At 36.8% G+C, this 19,361-nt stretch overlaps 1 long non-coding RNA gene across 1 annotated transcript; it reads left to right on the forward strand.

Annotated features, from left to right (window-relative positions):
- The first annotated feature begins 7,545 nt into the window (after positions 1 to 7,545).
- LOC137012344 (uncharacterized) lies at positions 7,546 to 10,329 on the forward strand. Its single transcript, XR_010893557.1, has 3 exons — positions 7,546 to 7,885; positions 8,557 to 8,626; positions 10,310 to 10,329. It is a non-coding gene; the product is annotated as an uncharacterized lncRNA (long non-coding RNA).
- The last annotated feature ends 9,032 nt before the right edge of the window (positions 10,330 to 19,361 follow it).

The following is a 19,361-nucleotide window of genomic DNA, read 5'->3' on the forward strand; positions in this document are numbered from 1 at the left end:
AGCACAGCCCCAGGCAGCAGGGCTTTGGCTCAGGATGGATGGCAACTCTAGTTTAGATTGCAGAAGATTGTAGTTCAGAAATCCGATTCAAGTGCTGTAAGATTGCAAGTTACTATTAATATTTGAAGCAACCTCATTCACAAGCTAAAGATAAAGATATCAGCTTACAGCAGCACATTGACTTAACAGAATACATGGAAGTTTTGCAGTAAGGAATTTGAAGGACTCTCAGTGTCTTCAAATGTTGATTCTTAAATGGCTTCAGGTTCTCTGGCAGGTTGTTCAATAAACATGCACATTTAATATAAGTTAAGGCCCATTCTCTCCAAGGACTATAACTATAAAGTTTTAATAATCATTCTAATTCTTTGAGAACAGACGCATCCAAGCCACAACTATAACGACACAAATTAATGATATTATTGAAATCATTTCAGAATGATTTTTTCCATCTGATAAATGATAAAAACATTGGCAGACAATCAAAATTTCAGTCTTTAAAGAGCTTGAGCATTTAAAGTCGCAGACGAACTGCAGCACAAACTTATAATACACAGGATGCTAATATAGTTATCATTATAATATACTGTAGTTATTTTTAAAGTTATCATCATTGGTCTGACAATTCTAATCATTCAGCTAAACAGAACTGTTTCTATCATTCCCAGATGTTTGTACATTTAATGTTTATTTCACACAAAAATGAAAATTCTGTCATTAATTACTCACCTTCATGTTATTCCAAACCAGTAAGACCTTTGTTCATCTTCGGAACACAAATTAAAATATTTTTGATATATTTTGAAAATATCTTGATCACACACATGCGTCTTGTTGCTCACGTGAACAGCGTTGGCCAATACTATGAACGAAAGTCTTACGGGTGTGGAACGGCATGAGAATGAGTAATTTTTATTTTTGGGTGAATTAACCCTTTAATGGTGGCGATTTTTCAGTGACTTTCTCCAGGCTACATTATTACACCAATAGGTGGCGACAAATGAATATTTATGGGTTGGTTTTTAATTCATTAAATTAACCGATTCATTCAAAACAGTGATTCATTCAGGAACAAAACAGATGCCTGTCTTTATGAAAGAATCATTGAATTATTCACCCAACCAATTTGTTGAGTAGAGCTTCAACTGTCACAGATTCACCAGGCTCCACCATCATCCAATCACAATGCGCACCATTACCTGAGTATTGATCACTCGCACCTGTCATCAATTATCACTTCATCACAGCACAGATATAAGCACACACCTCGGCTACCATCATTTGTCTGGTCTGGTTCGAGTAAGGACTTTTACCTGTATTCTCAAACTTCAAGTTATCTCCTATGATTCTCCTGTGTGTTTCCAATCCCTTGTGTCTCAAGCATCTCCAGTTCTGTTAATCTGTGTGAGTGAAAGATTATTACGAGGTGTGTGCATCTCCATGTCACCGATCTCCTCATCCACGATTTCCATCATCACCTACAAGACAGTAAAGCTATCACCATTCATTTGCTATTACCATCATTCACTATTATCATAACCATTCATATTATCATCACAAATAGCTAGACTTCTGAATTAAGTAACTGTTTTGCCATATGTTCACTTGCTGTAATAAAGTTCTGCTGTTTCTTCATTAATCCTCTGTCTTGAGTCTGATATTACATCACATCAACACTTCGTTTGGAACGTTGAAGGAGCAATAATAGGCAAAATAAATGGAAAATATTGTGTAAGTTACTCAATATTAACTTATTGCTTATTAAACTGTTGAGCAAAAGCAATCTCACACTCGTAATTGTTCTGTTTATCTGAATTGTAAGCAAAACCGTACTCTTGCTTGTGTTGTTTAAGGGGTATTATTTAAATAAGCTATTGAGGGATTTTTTTAAAATATATTCTTTTAAGCTAATATACATGGATTAATTTCTATATTGAATCTGTTTTTTTTTTTTTTTCTTCAATTCAGTTATTCAAGCCGTTTAGTTTTAATGTCTCCACCTTAAAAACCAGAGAAAGTCACCTGCCTAATGGGCTGCAGCAGATGTTTGGATCCAATTGAAGGTCTAAAATCAACACACAGAGAAGCATAGACACACACACACACAAATCAAACTTTCTCGTTTCACCTGGGAACACTCTATATCCAGCCGTTGCCCAAAACCATCGAACCTGCATGAACTTTGACCTGGCCTTCACCAAGCTTCAGCCAATAGTGAGCTGGTATGCCATAGACATAAAGACAAATAGCCCTATCAGTGTAAAGTGCCTAATGACTGACAGGTGTGTGTGGATTGGGGGGGGGGGATTTGTGCTTCGTGTGGTCAGACACATGTGGTGGCCCTTGATAAGCCACTCTGAAATGAAAGGGCTCATTTGTGGGTGCTCTGTGGATCAGGAACCTCACCTCCAGCTGAGAGAGGAAACAGGTTGGTTTGCTCCAGCAAAGCTATGAAAGAAGTAGACTCTGCCACACAACAATTATCCGAACTTGACCATGACTGACAAGTGTACTCACGCATACAACCAGCATCCAGGATCCTTTTCAATTATGGTTTTCTTGCCATAATGTGGAGTTGATCATATCATAGTGGATTTAGGCATGAATACTTTCTCAACATTTATGCAATATTGTCATCATTCATGTGTAAATATATTCTTTCTCTCCCAAGCTTATATATATATATATATATATATATATATATATATATATATATATATATATATATATATATTGCTGTGTTTTTTTTTTGTTTTGTTTTTTATATTTGTATACAATATACGCTACTATTTAAAAATTTGGAGGTAGTAAGATTAAAAAATTATAATTAATACTTGACATTTTTAATGTTACAAATGATTTTCCAATAAATGCTATTCTTTTGAACAACAAAAAAAAAGAAATCAATTTCCACAAAAAAATATTAAGCTAAGTTATTATACTACGTTTTCGACATTGTTAATAATAAGTAATGTTTCTTGAGCTTCGATTAGAATGATTTCTGAAGGATCATGTGACACTGAAGACTGGAGTAATGATGCAGAAAATTCAGCTTTGATCACAGGAATAAATTACTTTTAAAATACACTGTAAAAAAAATTCTGTTGTTTCTACAGAAAAATACCGGCAGCTGTGGTTACCAGAACAATACTGTAAAAATGACATCAAACCGTAAACATACTTACGGAGTTACATGTGAATTTTACATTTTAAATATGTATATTTAACATTGGATTTCAGTACACTGTAAAAAAATCCCAGTACAATTTACGGTAAAATAACATATTTCATTAACTGATATAATGTTAATTTACCAACCTAATGAAGTACTAATATCTGTTTTGTACTTTTATAATACACTGACAGTCACCAGACACAGTGGTGATAAGAGTCACATGATGAATCAAAGTTCATCACAAGCAGATTTTCAACAAGCTGAGAAGGACAACATTAACATATAGAAGGTGCACACAGTGTCATTCACACACACACACACTAAACACCATCATGGTAACATGCATTAAATTTTAAAAATGCAATAAACATTAATTTAACAACATTAGATGTAACATAAAACCCTAATGTACATAACTGATTAGAAAAAAATTAGAAAAACTAAGAAGAAACAGAGTTATTTTAACAAAAATATATCAAATGTGAAGTGTCACGCAGGGAATTGTGGGAATATCAATTTACGGTTTTTCACTGTAAATTTTACAATGAATTGTTATTTTTCACTTTCAAAAACTGTGAATTTAACGGTATTTTACCGTAAAATTACATTAAATGTACCGTTAGATCTATTACAGTTATTCACCGTATATAGTACGGAAACTTTCTGTAAACCAATTAACAGTTTTTCACCGCAGCATTTTTACAGTCTTTTACTGTTAAAATCACGGTAATTTTTTACAGTGTATAATAAAATAGAAAATTGTAACCATATAGAAATTGTAATAATATTTAACAATATTACTGTTTTACTGTATTTTACTCTACAGCCTTGATGAGCATAAGAAACTTCTTTTAGAAAAATTTAAAAATCTTTAAAGACCCCAAACTTTTAAACAGTGTATATTTGTCCAATTTACAGTGCTCAGCGTAAATGAGTACACCACCTCTAAAAAGTAACATTTTAAACAATATCTTCATAAACACAAAAACAATTTCCAAAATGTTGACAAGACTAAGTTTTATATAACATCTGTTTAACTTATAACATTAAAGTAAGGTTAATAAAATAACTTAGAGAACTACATTTTCAGTTTTACCCAAATTAGGTTGATGCAAAAATGAGTACACCCCACTGAAAGTCTCTGAAGCAAAGCTAAATTTTAGACTACAAATGTCTAATTTAACAAGAATTCAACCACAGGTGAGTCTAATTATTCATTACTCAGGTGTCCAGCAGACAGGTGACTATAAAAGGGTGTTTAAACCCCTTCCCATTTCATGCTGTCAGCAATGGCACCACTAGGAAGAGAAATGTCACAAGACCTGAGAAAGAAAATAATTTCTTTACACCAGAAAGGTGAAGGCTACAAGAAGATCAGCAAAGCTTTACTTATCAGTCAGGATACTGTAGCAAAAGTGGTACAGTAATTTTAAAAAGTCAACACCTCGACAGGAGCGTCTTCAGATGAGAAGGGTTGAAGAAAATCGGCATGCAAGTTCACTGCAGTTATCTAAAGAAGTAGAAAGCCAAACTGGGGTGACTATTTCCCGTGACACAATACGGCGTACACTGCAGAGGAATGGCATGCATGGGTGCCGTCCACGAAAGAAGCCTCTCTTAAATCCCAGGCACAAAAAAGCCCACCTAGAGTTTGCCAGGGCCCATGCTGACAAAGATGAAGACTGCTGGGACTCTATACTCTGGAGTGATGAGACCAAGATAAATGTTTGTGGAACTGATGGCTACAAAATTGTATGGTGTCGCAAAGGTGAGGAATACAAAGAAAAATACATGGTGTCTGCAGTGAAACATGGTGGTGGCAGTGTCCTTATGTGGGGCTGCATGAGTGCTGCTGGTGTCGGGAGCTGCATTTCATTGATAGCATCATGAATTCACAGATGTACTGCTCTATACTGAAAGAGAAGATGCCACCATCACTCTGTGCCCTTGGTCGTCATGCACTTTTCTAACATGACAATGATCCTAAACACACATCTAAGGCCACTGTTGGATTTGTGAAGAAGAACAGGATGAAAGTGATTCACTGTCTCCTGATCTGAACCCAGTCGAACACCTATGAGGAATTCTGAAGAGACGATTTGAGCATCACTCTCCATCCAGCATCCAGTCTCTAAAAGAGCTCATTCTTGAAGAATGGAAAAAGATAGATGTTGCAAAATGTCGCCAACTTGTTCATTCCATGCCTAGAAGACTGGGTGCTGTCATTAAAAATCATGGAGGCCATACAAAGTACTAGATCTAGTAGTTTTTATTGGGGGGTGTACTCATTTTTGCATTACTCTAATTTGATTAAAACTGAAAAAAAATGTATAATCAAGTTATTATATGTTTATTAACCTTACTTTAATGTTAAGTTAAACAGATGTTATATAAAACTTAGTCTTGTCAACATTTTGGAAATTGTTTTTGTGTTCAATGAGATATTGTTTAAATGTTACTTTTCAAAGGGGGGTGTACTCATTTACGCTGAGCACTGTATAATGTAGATTTACATTTTTATTGTTTTAAATGATATATAATTATATTAATTATTTTGCTAAATTTCAGTTGAAGGTTATAAAATAAGTCATAAATTAAATTATAACAGTGTGTTTTCAGAAAAGACATTATTGTGCGTTTTGGAAAAGGAAAAAATATAACTTTTTTTTTAAGCAGTAATCCAATGTGGACGCATTCACTGCACTCTCCAGAGATTATGGCACGTTTTTGTCCCCAGTGGCTCTCCCTGAGACTATAAGAACTGATGATTGTTTCAGTATGTCTGCTGGTCCTCAAGAGTGAAAAAGGGAGGGAAGATACATGAGATCCATTTGTCTTCATTACCAGCAAAATATTCCATATAGGGCAACAGACTTTTCTTTCGCGAAACTTCATCCTGATGCGATCTGTTTTCTCACTATGTGATCATTTGACATTCTGAATGCTTGTGTAAGGTTTGTCGCTTCCATCAGACCCTGTTTTCCTTTAACTGAGCGGGTTGTTTGGAGTCAGTGTTTAAGCATGTGCTCCATGGCACTGTCAACGTCCAAGTTTTTTGTTTCAATTTAATCATGATCAGTATAAGAACAGAGTTGAGGTAAAAAGGGAAAGAGAGAAGGTAAAGTTAAGGGCTTATTACAACTGATTTACATACATTTATTCAAACCATTCACAATAATCTGTTAATTTATGATTAAATGTTTCAATTTGAGTGTTTCTCATGCCTGTAAAAAGATTGCAATATCCAAAATCCTTGTGGGTCAAATTTTTTATTTATTTATTTATTTATTTTTTGTGTGAGGGTGGGGTTTCTCGATTCTGTGATTAGGGGTAGGGTGTGTGTATTTGTAAACAAACAAACAAACAAACAAATAAATACATTTTTCAGTAATATTAGTTATTTATTGTGATACAATAAAATGGCAAAAATCTAAAGTATTTAGGCTACATATATTTTGCAATTATGCCTGATGCTTGCTACAGTATGTTATCTTATAATCAAGCAAGCTGTTTATGATGTGATTTTGTTGTTGACCTGTTTGCATCCCATTTATTTACATTATTTAACGCATTGTTTCTTACAATAAAGCCAGAATGCTAAGCAATGATTTTAAAACAGCTGCACTGTAAAACTATTATGAAGGCCAGGAATAAACCATCCAGCTGTTCTGTAATGGATTTGTAATGGCTGAAAGAGAGGTTTCCAGCTGTTCTGTAATAGATGTATAATGACTGCATGCGAACAACATTTTAAAAATCTAATCTAGCTAATCTGCTGCTGTATTCAAGAAGAGCTGAGGTTTTCTCAACACTATATAAGTATATTTCTCAAAACTAAGTTCATACTTCAAATACAGCAAACAGCGTTTCAACAGTTTGTGTTGGTTTATTGTCATTGTTTTTGTTGTGTTTTTTTTAATGTTTCATTCAAATATCAGTTATTAACACAACGTACAACAAAAGGACCACATATAAAACAGGTAGGTAATGCTAAAGGGCCATAGGCATATTTTAAATTGTACATGAAGTACTTTTATTGGAGATTTGTTGGACATAGTAAACTTTTGTTTTTTTATTTGTTTTGTTTTGTTTTAAAGAGAGTAAAGACAGTTGTTACAACATTAGTGAGAATATATGTTTTAATTATTATTTATGAGATTATGAAGATGTGAAAATGGTTCTAATAAATAAATATGTTTTTTAATATATATATATATATATATATATATATATATATATATATATATATATATAGATATATATATACACTGTTAAAAATTGCTGTTAATTTACGGCAAAATTTTAACAGTATAATCCTGTTATATTAAAAAGCAGCGCATTACTGTTTTTTTACGGTTGGTGAAATGACATACACAAATTTTAACAGCATTTTACCGTATTTATTCCACAAAGGAAAGAAAACAGTACTTAACAGTATTTTTGGAACTGAAAACTGCAGCGAACACATCTGGATTTTTATCCGTCTTTACACTGTGATTTAACCGGTGAGTGCACCTTTGCCTTGCTCCTTTTACACAAGATAGGCTACACGTTTGCAATTGCAAATAACTGTGCAAATAACTGTAATAATTGTGGATGCTGAGCTTGTAACTGTTTTATACGTCCATTTCAGTGCCAAACCTGCCAACCGTGCAAACTGCGTCACAGAGTGGAGCTGAATTTCGGATTCATATATTTCCCGAGTACGAGGTGAGTTCACTATGTATACCTATACAAGTTTTTCAAATATGATATACTATAAACTCTTCTGCAAAGTAAGCCTTTAACATCATAGCAACAAAGTAATATCGATGTAAGTTATTTCTAACGCGCTGAAATTGTCGTCATCTCGTTTGCTAATTTTAGCTTAAGATCTTTTCATTTATTGGATAATATAGCCTACATTTAGTTTATATTAGACAAAACTTTGATTTCGATAACGTTGTGCTTGCAAATTTGGGTAAGCTTGTTCTAATTTGTACATAACTGTATTATGAGGGAGTTCTTCTTTTGTTCCTGTTTTGCTTCTTTAGCGTTGGGTGTATTTTGGATTACTTCGACCAAGGTTAGCTTGATAGAATAAGTTGCGCGTTACTACTCAGTAAGTTATTATGTTGATGGTTTGTATTGTAATGTTACTTTGCCCAGTACAGTAGGCTAAATGACATTTTATTTCAGTGGAGACTTTGTTGTTGTTGAGATTTTCGTGCCCAAAGACTGTCCAATTTGACTCGCTGTTGTTGTTTATGTTCTATCATGGTATTATTGTCCTAACAACTGAAATAGACATGCTCTTTCCTAATTTAAAAATTAAATGCATACATTACAGGCATTATTGTTAGTGTATTGAGTCTGTCCTCATCATTGTAACTGTGTCTTAGGCCTCTTCCACTGCAGCTGATGTAGAAAGGACACTTGAACAACCTGCAACTCCTCGACTGATACTCCTTGGTATGTATAGAACTAGTCTATTTTATTACATAAGCCTCTAAGGGTGTTTTTTTTTCTTCTTTTTTTTTCTTTTGTATTTCAGCAAACATGGTAAATGCTTTTGTACAACACTGAAAGGGACAGTTCACACAAAATAAATATGCTGCCATCTTTTACCCACACTCATGTCATTCCAAGCCCTCAAGACTTTTATTAATATTTGTTATGTTATGACTTTACTTGAGGCACATGACTAATTGTTAAAGGGTTAGTTCACCCAAAAATGAAAATTCTTTCAGTTATTACTTACCCTCATGCCATTTGACACCTGTAAGACCTTCGTTCATCTTCGGAACACAAATTAAGATATTTTAGTTGAAATCCGATGGCTCCATGAGGCCTTCATAGGGAGCAATGACATTTCCTCTCTCGAGATCCATTAATGTACTAAAAACACATCTAAATCAGTTCATGTGAGTACAGTGGTTCAATTTTAATATTATAAAGTGACGAGAATATTTTTGGTGCGCCAAAAAAACAAAATAACGACTTATTCAGTGATGGCTGATTTCAAAATCATAAATGAATCAAAGTGTCGAATCTGCAGTTCAGAGAACCAAAGTCACGTGATTTCAGCAGTTTGGCGGTTTGACACACGATCCAAACCATGATTCCGCACACTGATTCATTTATGCTCCGATGCTTCCTGAAGCAGTGTTTTGAAATCGGTCATCACTATATAAGTCGTTATTTTGTTTTTGGCACAAAAAATATTCTTGTCACTTTATAATATTAATATTGAACCACTGTACTCACATGAACTGATTTAAATATGTTTTTAGTACATTAATGGATCTTGACACACAGATTCACAAAGATCTGATGCTTCATGAAGCAGTGTTTTGAAATTGACCATCACTAAATAAGTCGTTATTTTGTTTTTTTGCCGCACCAAAAATTTCTCATCGCTTTATAATATTAATATTGAACCACTGTACTCACATGAACTGATTTAAATATGTTTTTAGTACATTAATGGATCTTGAGAGAGGAAATGTCATTGCTCCCTATGAAGGCCTCACGGAGCCATCGGATTTCAACTAAAATATCTTAATTTATGCTCCGAAGATCAACAAAGGTCTTACGGGTGTGAAACGACATGAGGGTGAGTAATTAATGACAGAATTTTCATTTTTGGGTGAACTTACCGTTTAAGTAATATGTCATTGTGGTTATGGGTTTTGAATTAATTTTGAATTAGTTAATAGTCATGTGCCTCAACAAGTAAAGTCTTAACAAGATACCTTTGTAAATCATTAGCTAAAGATTATTTAAAGCAGACAACTGGAAGTTGAAATGCATGGCTTTGACCGATTGTGGTAATTAACACGTTCATTTACATTATTAGTTAATATAATATGCTATTAGGGAATTAATATATTATGACACATTTAACTAATAACAATATAATGATTACTTAATCTATTAAACATATAGAAACTTTATTAGTTGCTGATGCAGTAATCATTAATTAATGGTTTAGTTCTTCATAAGTCATACATTAACTTGATTATTTGTGCATTAGTTAAGCATGAATTAATGCATATTACCCGTATTGTAAAGTGTTACCTTAATTTCTATTCACATTCTCGTTATGTAAACTTTTACCCACACTAATTCTGAATGTATGCATTTGTTTTTCAGACACTTCATTGGAATAAATCCTGAAAAAAAGGCACCAAGGGGTGGACAAGACTTATCACACTCGGGTTGCCAGTCTACTTAAGAAGCTAATGGACTTAAAGCGTTAGTTCACCCAAAAATGAAAATTTTGTCATTTATTACTTACACTCATGTCGTTTCACACCCGTAAGACCTTCATTAATCTTCAGAACACAAATTAGGGTATTTTAGTTCAAATCCAATGGCTCCTTGAGGCCTACGTAGGGAGTAATAACACTTTCTCTGTCTAGATCCATAATGTACTAAAAACACATCGAAATCAGTTCAATATTAATATTATAAACCGACAAGAATATTTTGGTGCGGCAAAAAAACAAAATAATGACTTATTTAGTGATGACCGATTTCAAAACACTGCTTCATGAAGCATCGGAGCATTATGAATCAGTCTATCGAATCATGAATCAGATCGCAGTTCAAACCCGACAAATGGCTGAAATCACATGACTTTGGCACTCCGAACTGCAGATTCGACACACAGATTCACAATGATCTGATGCTTCCTGAAGCATTGTTTTGAAATTGACCATCACTAAATAAGTCGTTATTTTGTTTTTTTGCCGCACCAAAAATTTCTCATCGCTTTATAATATTAATATTGAACCACTGTACTCATCTTGAGAGAGGAAATGTCATTGCTCCCTATGAAGGCCTCACGGAGCCATCGGATTTCAATGATAACCGTAGACCTCTTTAAGTCATTGGATTTCAACTAAAATATCTTAATTTGTGTTCTGAAGATGAATGAAGGTCTTACGGGTGTGGAACGGCATGGGGGTAAGTAATTTTGAGAATATTTTGTGATTTAAAGTGGCTTTATTTTTCAAGTTTTTCAAAGTTTTAATAAAGCACATTTTGAAGTTACTCTGCATTGTGTTAAATTTGTAATGTTTCAAAGGATATATTTGTACATTGTATTATGGTTTTAAAACAAGACGTCTAAGGGGTAATTAATAAAATCAAAGAAATATCTAGAAAAATAGTTACACCTTTTTTTCTTAGCAGTCCATTTCTCAATATAATAACATTTGTAGCTTACAGTTAAAAAGTGCAAATAAACATTAATTAACTGTTAATACTTTTGACAGTAATTTACTGTTAATGTAGAAAATAACAGCTTTATGCTGTATTTACAAAAACAGTAACAAACTGTAAATTTCAACAACAGCAAGACACTGTTAATTTAACAGTAACTTGCTGGCAACCGTGCTGCCAGTTACTTACTGTTTTTTAACAGGACAATTTTTAACAGTGTATATATATATATATATATATATATATATATAGTGCCCTCCACAATTATTGGCACCCTTAGTAATTATGAGCAAAAGCAGCTGTGAAAATAAATCTGCATTGTTTATCCTTTTGATCTTTCATTCAAAAAATTCACAAAATTATAACCTTTCATTTAAGGAAAATAATTGAAAGTGGGAGGAAACTCACATTATGAAATAAATGTTTTTCTCCAAAACATGTTGGCCACAATTATTGGCACCCTTTTATTCAGTACTTTTTGCAACCTCCTTTTGCCAAGGTAACAGCTCTGAGTCTTCACCTATAAAGCCTGATGAGTTTGGAGAACACCTGAGAAGAGATCAGAGACCATTCCTTCATGCAGAATCTCTCCAGATCCTTCAGATTCCCAGCTCCATGTTGGTGCTTCTTCTCTTCAGTTCACTCCACTCATTTTCTTTAGGGTTCAGGTTAGAGGACTGGGATGTTCATGGCAGAAGCTTCATTTTGTGCTCAGTGACACATTTTTGTGCTGGTTTTGATGTTTGTTTTGGATCATTGTCCTGATGGACGATCCAACCACAGCCCATTATTGGATTTCTAGCAGAAGTGTCAGGTTTTGATTTTTTATCTGTTGGTTTTTGATAGAATCCATGATGCCATGTATCTGAACAAGATGTCCAGGACCTCCAGAAGAAAAATAGGCCCACAACATTAAAGATCCAGCAGTATATTTAACCGTGGGCATGGGGCACTTTTTATCCATGTGTGCACCAAACCCATCTGGTGGGTTTGCTGCCAAAAAGCTCTTATTTTAGTTTCATCTGACCATAGAAGTCGGTCCCGTCTGAAGTTCCAGTCTTGTCTGACAACTGAATATGTTGAAGATTGTTTCTGGATGAGAGCATCCAGAAACCCTCCTGAAAAACTTGTTGGGATATAGGTGCTGTTTGATCATTTTTTTTAGGCTTTCTGAGACTCAAGACTCAACTAATCTCTGCAATTCTCCAGCTGTGATCCTTGGAGAGTCTTTGGCCACTCAAACTTTCCTCCTCACTTCACATTAGGACAATTTCTCTTCCAGGCAGATTTGTAGCATCTTTAGTTGATTGGAACTTTTTAATTATTGCCCTGATGGTGGAAATGGGGATTTTCAATGCTTTAGCAGCCACTTTCTATTTTGTGAAGCTCAACAATCTTTTGCTGCATATCAGAACTATATTCTTTGTTTTTTCTCATTGTGATGAATGATTACGGGAATTTGGCCTTTGTGTTTCCTCATGTTTATACTCCTGTGAAACAAGAAGTCATGGCTGGACAATTTCATGTTCATGATCACCCTGGTGTGCTAAAAAATGTAAATATGAATGGGAATATACTTCAGAGATATTTTACTCATAAGAATTTCTAGTGGTGGCAATAATTGTGGCCAACGTGTTTTGAAGAAAAACATTTATTTCATAATGTGATTTTCCCCCACTTTCAACTGTTTTCCTTCAATGAAAGGTTATAGTTTTGTGAATTTTTTGAATGAAAGATCAAAAGGATAAACAATGCAGATTTATTTTCACAGCTGCCTTTGCTCATAATTACTAAGGGTGCCAATAATTGTGGAGGGCACTGTATATAGTATACAGTACAGTCCAAAAGTTTGGAACCACTAAGATTTTTAATGTTTTTAAAAGAAGTTTCGTCTGCTCACCAAGGCTACATTTATTTAATTAAAAATACAGTAAAAAAACAGTAATATTGTGAAATATTATTACAATTTAAAATAACTGTGTACTATTTGAATATATTTGACAAAGTAATTTATTCCTGTGATCAAAGCTGAATTTTCAGCATCGTTACTCCAGTCTTCAGTGACACATGATCCTTCAGAAATCATTCTAATATGCTGATTTGCTGCTCAAGAAACATTTATGATTATTTTCAATGTTGAAAACAGTTGTGTACTTTTTTTTTTTCAGGATTCCTTGATGAATGGAAAGTTCAAAAGAACAGCATTTATCTGAAATACAAAGCTTCTGTAGCATTATACACTACCGTTCAAAAGTTTGGGGTCAGTAAGAATTTTTATTTTTATTTTTTTGAAAAGAAATGAAAGGAATTAATACTTTTATTCAGCAAGGATGCATTAAATCAATCAAAAGTGGCAGTAAAGACATTTATAATGTTACAAAAGATTAGATTTCAGATAAACACTGTTCTTTTGAACTTTCTATTAATCAAATAATCCTGAAAAAAAAAATTGTACACAAATATTTTGTACAATTGTACACATTAAATGTTTCTTGAGCAGCAAATGATTTCTGAAGGATCATGTGACACTGAAGACTGGAGTAACGATGCTGAACATTCAGCTTTGATCACAGGAATAAATTACTCTGTGAAATATATTCAAATAGAAAACAGTTATTTTAAATTGTAATAATATTTCACAATATTACTGTTTTTACTGTATTTTTAATTAAATAAATGTAGCCTTGGTGAGCAGACGAAACTTCTTTTAAAAACATTAAAATCTTAGTGGTTCCAAACTTTTGGACTGTACTGTATATATATATATATATATATATATATATATATATATATATATATATATATATATATATATATATATATATATATGTTTTATAGTTAGATTCATAATTGTGACCTAGATGGCTCTGGATTCACAAGACAATCAAGATATCCAAATCTCCATGTGTTACAATGGATCTGCAACCCTGAATCAGCAACCACTCATTTAATAATAAGATTAATTAAAAATAGTAAAAAAAAATACTCTATATCCAACAAATAAATACAAACATAATCTCATTTTCTAATAATTTCTGACCTCACAAATGTATTCCCACTGTAATGGTTGTTGGGTTGTGCTGCACTCTACTGGTGGCATTCGTTTTACCATAAAGTCATGACCTACTACACCATTTTTTTTTTTTTTAATCTATTTATATTTTCCTGATTGGCTAATGAACCCAACATCTTTAAAATAGATTTTCCAAAAGTTTAGACCATTAAGACTGGACTCCTATTTTCAATTTACTGTTGCAAAAAACACCTTTTTTTTATATAAGAAATGGTGATTTATATGTCCATTGACTTTATCAAATGAACACAGTATAGACATATTGTTGTGCACAAACTATCAACAGCAAATAAGGCAATATCCAAATTCCGAGAGTTCAGACATTAGGGTGTACTGTGTTTGTACTGCACTGAATACAGGGAGTGTTTAGTCTCATCATCAGATGGCACTCTGCCTAAAGGCTGTTCACTTAATGGTGAGATAAAAGTCTGGCTCTACAAGACTAGGGAGTGTTTGACTATTATACCTAGATTAGCATTAATGAGATAATAGATCATAATTGAAGAGGCCACAAATGAACTTCATATTCAAAGGCTGTGAATGAAATGATTTATCATGTATAATTTTAGCCAAATTGCTGAGAGTATACAGCTAAATGTATTTTGATATGATGTTTATTTGATCCTGAGAGTATAAAAGATGTCACTGTCTATTTCCCTGGATTCGTTTTTAATCTTTTATAAACTTAAAGCACTGCATTAATAGATTTTTTGTTTTGCTTTTGCTTTAATTCAGAAAGAAGCATCTATGTGTGTGATCAATGTAGTTATTGAAGACCCACCTGTTTAATAATAGCTTTTCCTAAATTGAGTATTTGCATAATCAGATTAAATGTCTATTGTTTGAAATATACATGTATTAGATTCATGTAAAAGTCAGTATTAATGAAAATCCACATTTTAACAGTAAAATACTGTAATGGAAAGTATTCTTTGATTAATTATACATTATAAAAAGTTAAATTCTAAAACGATAGATATTATGTATATCACAGTCACACTGCTGTGGTCTTTAATGTTTTATTCTGAATAATGCAAGACATTCTATACTGTAAAAGGCAAATTCACTGAAGTGAAAAGTCATTTGTAACACTGAAAGAAAAATGGTTTTCTGTCCCTTTACTGTTTGATTTATTTATTTATTGCTTTGAAACATTGTGTTTTAAACCAATTATTGGTAATTCATGCAGTTTCTTATTTCTTATTAACTTTTGTTCAGTGGGTGTATAAAATGATTGTTGCTTCCCAGATTGCAACTTTGTGCTGGCCCACATCTGCCATGCGTGGTATGATGATCTGGGCCACATGTGGCGTGGAATGATGGCACTTGAGAAAAAAAGAGACAAACAGAAACACAAGAACTGCAAATGACTTCAGCCACATCAGCCTTAGATGAAATCAACCGAAGATTAAAAAAAACATTAAATCTCTCCAGATCTCAGCAGAGGAGGATTAAACAACTCCACAAACAAACACATTTGCAGTAAAAACAAAGTGAGATCAGATGATGATTTTTAGCTATTGATGGTTTTATCATTGTAAAGTCTGAATCACTGATGTCATTTGTATCTTATAATTGTGTTGTGCAGTTAACACATTTAAATGACAAATCCTGTATTACATTACAAAACAGAGTTTTATAATGTCTAATATTACAGTTTTCTTGATCTAGATGTAATGCAGTTAATTTCGACTTAATAATAGTCAGGTATAATGCATTGTGCCATGAAGCATGTCACCATTGTTGAGATTTATATTTTGGTGTCTGAGTGAGTCTAACAGGTGTTGCAGTTCAAAATGTTTAGTGTACAATATAGAATTACAGTCTTGCTATGATTAAAAATGACATAATTTGAATGAATCCTGGATGAACCATCCAGTGTTATGATATAGACACGGAGGCAGAGATAAAAGCAATCCAGGTGAGCTTTATTGAACAATATGTGGAACACAGAGTGATAATGGCTGTTATCAGGTTCTTGAGAGATGAATATAAAGTAATACTGTCCTTGTGTGGTTTGTGGATCCAGGAGTTGAGCTGAGATGGAGGGAGACGTTGGAGACACTCACACACACAGAAGGGTAAGCACACGAAGGGACCAGGAGACGAAGGAGATGAAGGAGATCGCTGGAGCAGGTAAGTATGTCGATGGGGAGTCCTTAAGGTAAGCATATACATGGAGTAGTGCAAACGAGACCGGACAGTGAGTGTGTGTGAGTGTGGTGGCTTTGTAGTGCTGGTGATTGCAGAGTGAATGAGGTGCAGGTGGCGGTGATTAGAATGCTGGTGATTGAGTGCGTGGGTACTGTGGTGAGGTGGAGCCTGGCGTGTCTGTGACAGTACCCCCCCTCCCACGGCCCGCTCCTGAGGGCCGCGGACCCCGACGTCGTGGTGGTCTTCCCCTGGGTCGCGGGGCAGGTCTGTCTGGATGGTTGGTATGGAAGTTCTGTAACAGAAGAGGATCAAGGATATCATTCCTGGGAACCCATGAGCGTTCTTCGGGACCATAGTCCTCCCAGTCCACGAGGTACTCGAGTTTACCACCACGGCGCCGGGAATCCAAGATCTCGTGGACCACGTAGGCTGTGCCGTCCTCTAGGAGAAGTGGAAGGGGGGCTCGGCGGCTGCCACGTCAGGCTCTGTGGAGGGAACAACAGAAGGGTGGTGAGGTTTGAGTAGAGACACGTGAAATGTAGGATGGATTCTACTATACTGTGCCGGGAGTTGGAGACGATAGGTGACGGGGTTGATCTGCCGAAGGATGGTGAACGGGCCAATGAAGCGGGGACTCAGCTTTTTGCAGGGCAGACGCATCCTGATGTCCCGGGTGGACAGCCAGACCTTCTGCCCCGGCTGGTAGACAGGAGCCTCGGAGCGTCGAAGGTCGGCTGCCATCTTGCGTCTGCGCAGGGCCCTCTGCAGCTGGTGGTGAGCTGAGTCCCACACCCTCTCGCTCTCCCGGAACCAGTAGTCGTCTGCGGGAACGTTGGAGGGTTCCCAGTCCCAGGGGTACATCGGGGGGTTGGTAGCCGAGTACGCACTGGAAGGGTGTTAGTCCCGTTGAGGCTTGGCGGAGAGAGTTCTGTGCGTACTCGGCCCAACCCAGGTACTGGTTCCAGGAGTTCTGGTGGCCGTGACAGAAGGTACGCAGGAAGCGGCCGATCTCCTGATCTTCCGTTCCGTCTGCCCGTTCGACTGAGGATGGTATCCAGACGATAGGCTGACAGTCACACCCAGGAGGGAGAAGAAGGCTTTCCAGACGTGTGAGACAAACTGGGGTCCTCTGTCGGAGACGATGTCTTCAGGTAATCCATAATAGCGAAAAACATGATTAAACATTAGTTCTGCGGTGGCCATGGCGGTAGGTAGACCCTCCAGGGGTATCAGACGGCAGGACTTTGAGAAGCGGTCCACCACCACCAGGATGCATGTGTGACCGTCAGACTCGGGGAGATCGGTGACGAAGTCCACTCCCAGGTGTGACCAGGGTCTCTCAGGAACGGGCAGAGGAAAGAGCTTGCCGGTGGGAAGATGGCGTGGGCTCTTGGAGATGGCGCACTCCCTGCAGCCCTGCACGTACTCCTGACGTCGTTGGCCATGTTGGGCCACCAGAAGCGTTGTTTGAGCAACGAGAGGGTCTCCTTGACCCCCGGGTGACCAGTGCCAAGTGAAGAGTGGATGCTGTGCAGGGAGTGGAGTGCGACGTGCCCGTGTGATGTATTGCAAGCCTTGGGGGCAACCCGGCGGAGTGCGTGTGGAGGCATTGGCGGAGGGAATAGTTTCTTCGGACCACTGGATGGGGTTCACGAAGATGGACTCCGGCAGAATGGTATCAGGCTTTTCGGGCTTTTCCTCAGGAGCATAGAGGCGAGATAGGGCGTCAGCTTTCGTATTCTTAGAACCAGGACGGTAGGAGATGGAGAAGTTGAATCTAGAGAAAAACATAGCCCAGCGAGCTTGGCGAGGGTTGAGTCTCTTAGCGGCCTTCAGATATTCGAGGTTTTTGTGATCAGTGAGAACTTGAAACGGGTGAGTAGCTCCCTCCAACCAATGCCTCCACTCCTCAAGGGCAAGCTTGACGGCCAAGAGTTCGCGGTCACCGATGTCGTAGTTGACCTCCGCCGGGTTGAGCTTGCGGGAGAAGAAGGCGCATGGATGGAGTCTACTTGGTGTCCCCTGCTGCTGTGAAAGGACCGCTCCCACTCCGGTGGTAGATGCGTCCACCTCAACGATGAACGGGAGGTCCGGGTTAGGGTGGACGAGGAGGGGAGCGGTGGTGAAGGCTTTCTTCAGGGTCTCAAAGGCATTGGTGGCTTGTGGAGACCAGGACAGAGACTTGGGCTGGTGACGGAGTAGGTTGGTGAGTGGACTGACGATAGTGCTGTAATTCTTGATAAACCGGCGATAGAAATTGGAGAAGCCTAGGAATCTTTGGAGCTCTTTGATAGTAGTAGGAGTGGGCCAGGACTGTATGGCGGAGACCTTCCCCTCGTCCATCCGGATGCCACTGTGATCAATCACGTACCCCAGGAACTGGACGGAGGGTTGATGAAATGAGCATTTTTCCGCCTTGAGGAAGAGATGAAACTGCCGTAAGCGCTGGAGGACCTCCGCAACGTGGTGGCGATGTTCGGCCAAGCTCCGGGAGTAGATGAGGATGTCATCTATATAAACCAGAACGGACTTATGGAGAAACTCCCGGAGCACCTCGTGGATGAAATCCTGGAATACGGAGGGGCGTTGACCAGGCCATACGGCATCACGAGGTATTCGTAGTGTCCTGTGGGCGTGACAAAGGCGGTCTTCCACTCGTCCCCCTCACGTATCCGGATGAGGTTGTACGCGCTGCGGAGGTCCAACTTGGTGAACACAGTGGCACCGCGGAGATGTTCCAGGGCCGCTGGG

This window comes from Chanodichthys erythropterus, chromosome 3 (genome assembly GCF_024489055.1).
Source record: "Chanodichthys erythropterus isolate Z2021 chromosome 3, ASM2448905v1, whole genome shotgun sequence".
In the NCBI taxonomy this organism is placed as follows: domain Eukaryota; kingdom Metazoa; phylum Chordata; class Actinopteri; order Cypriniformes; family Xenocyprididae; genus Chanodichthys; species Chanodichthys erythropterus.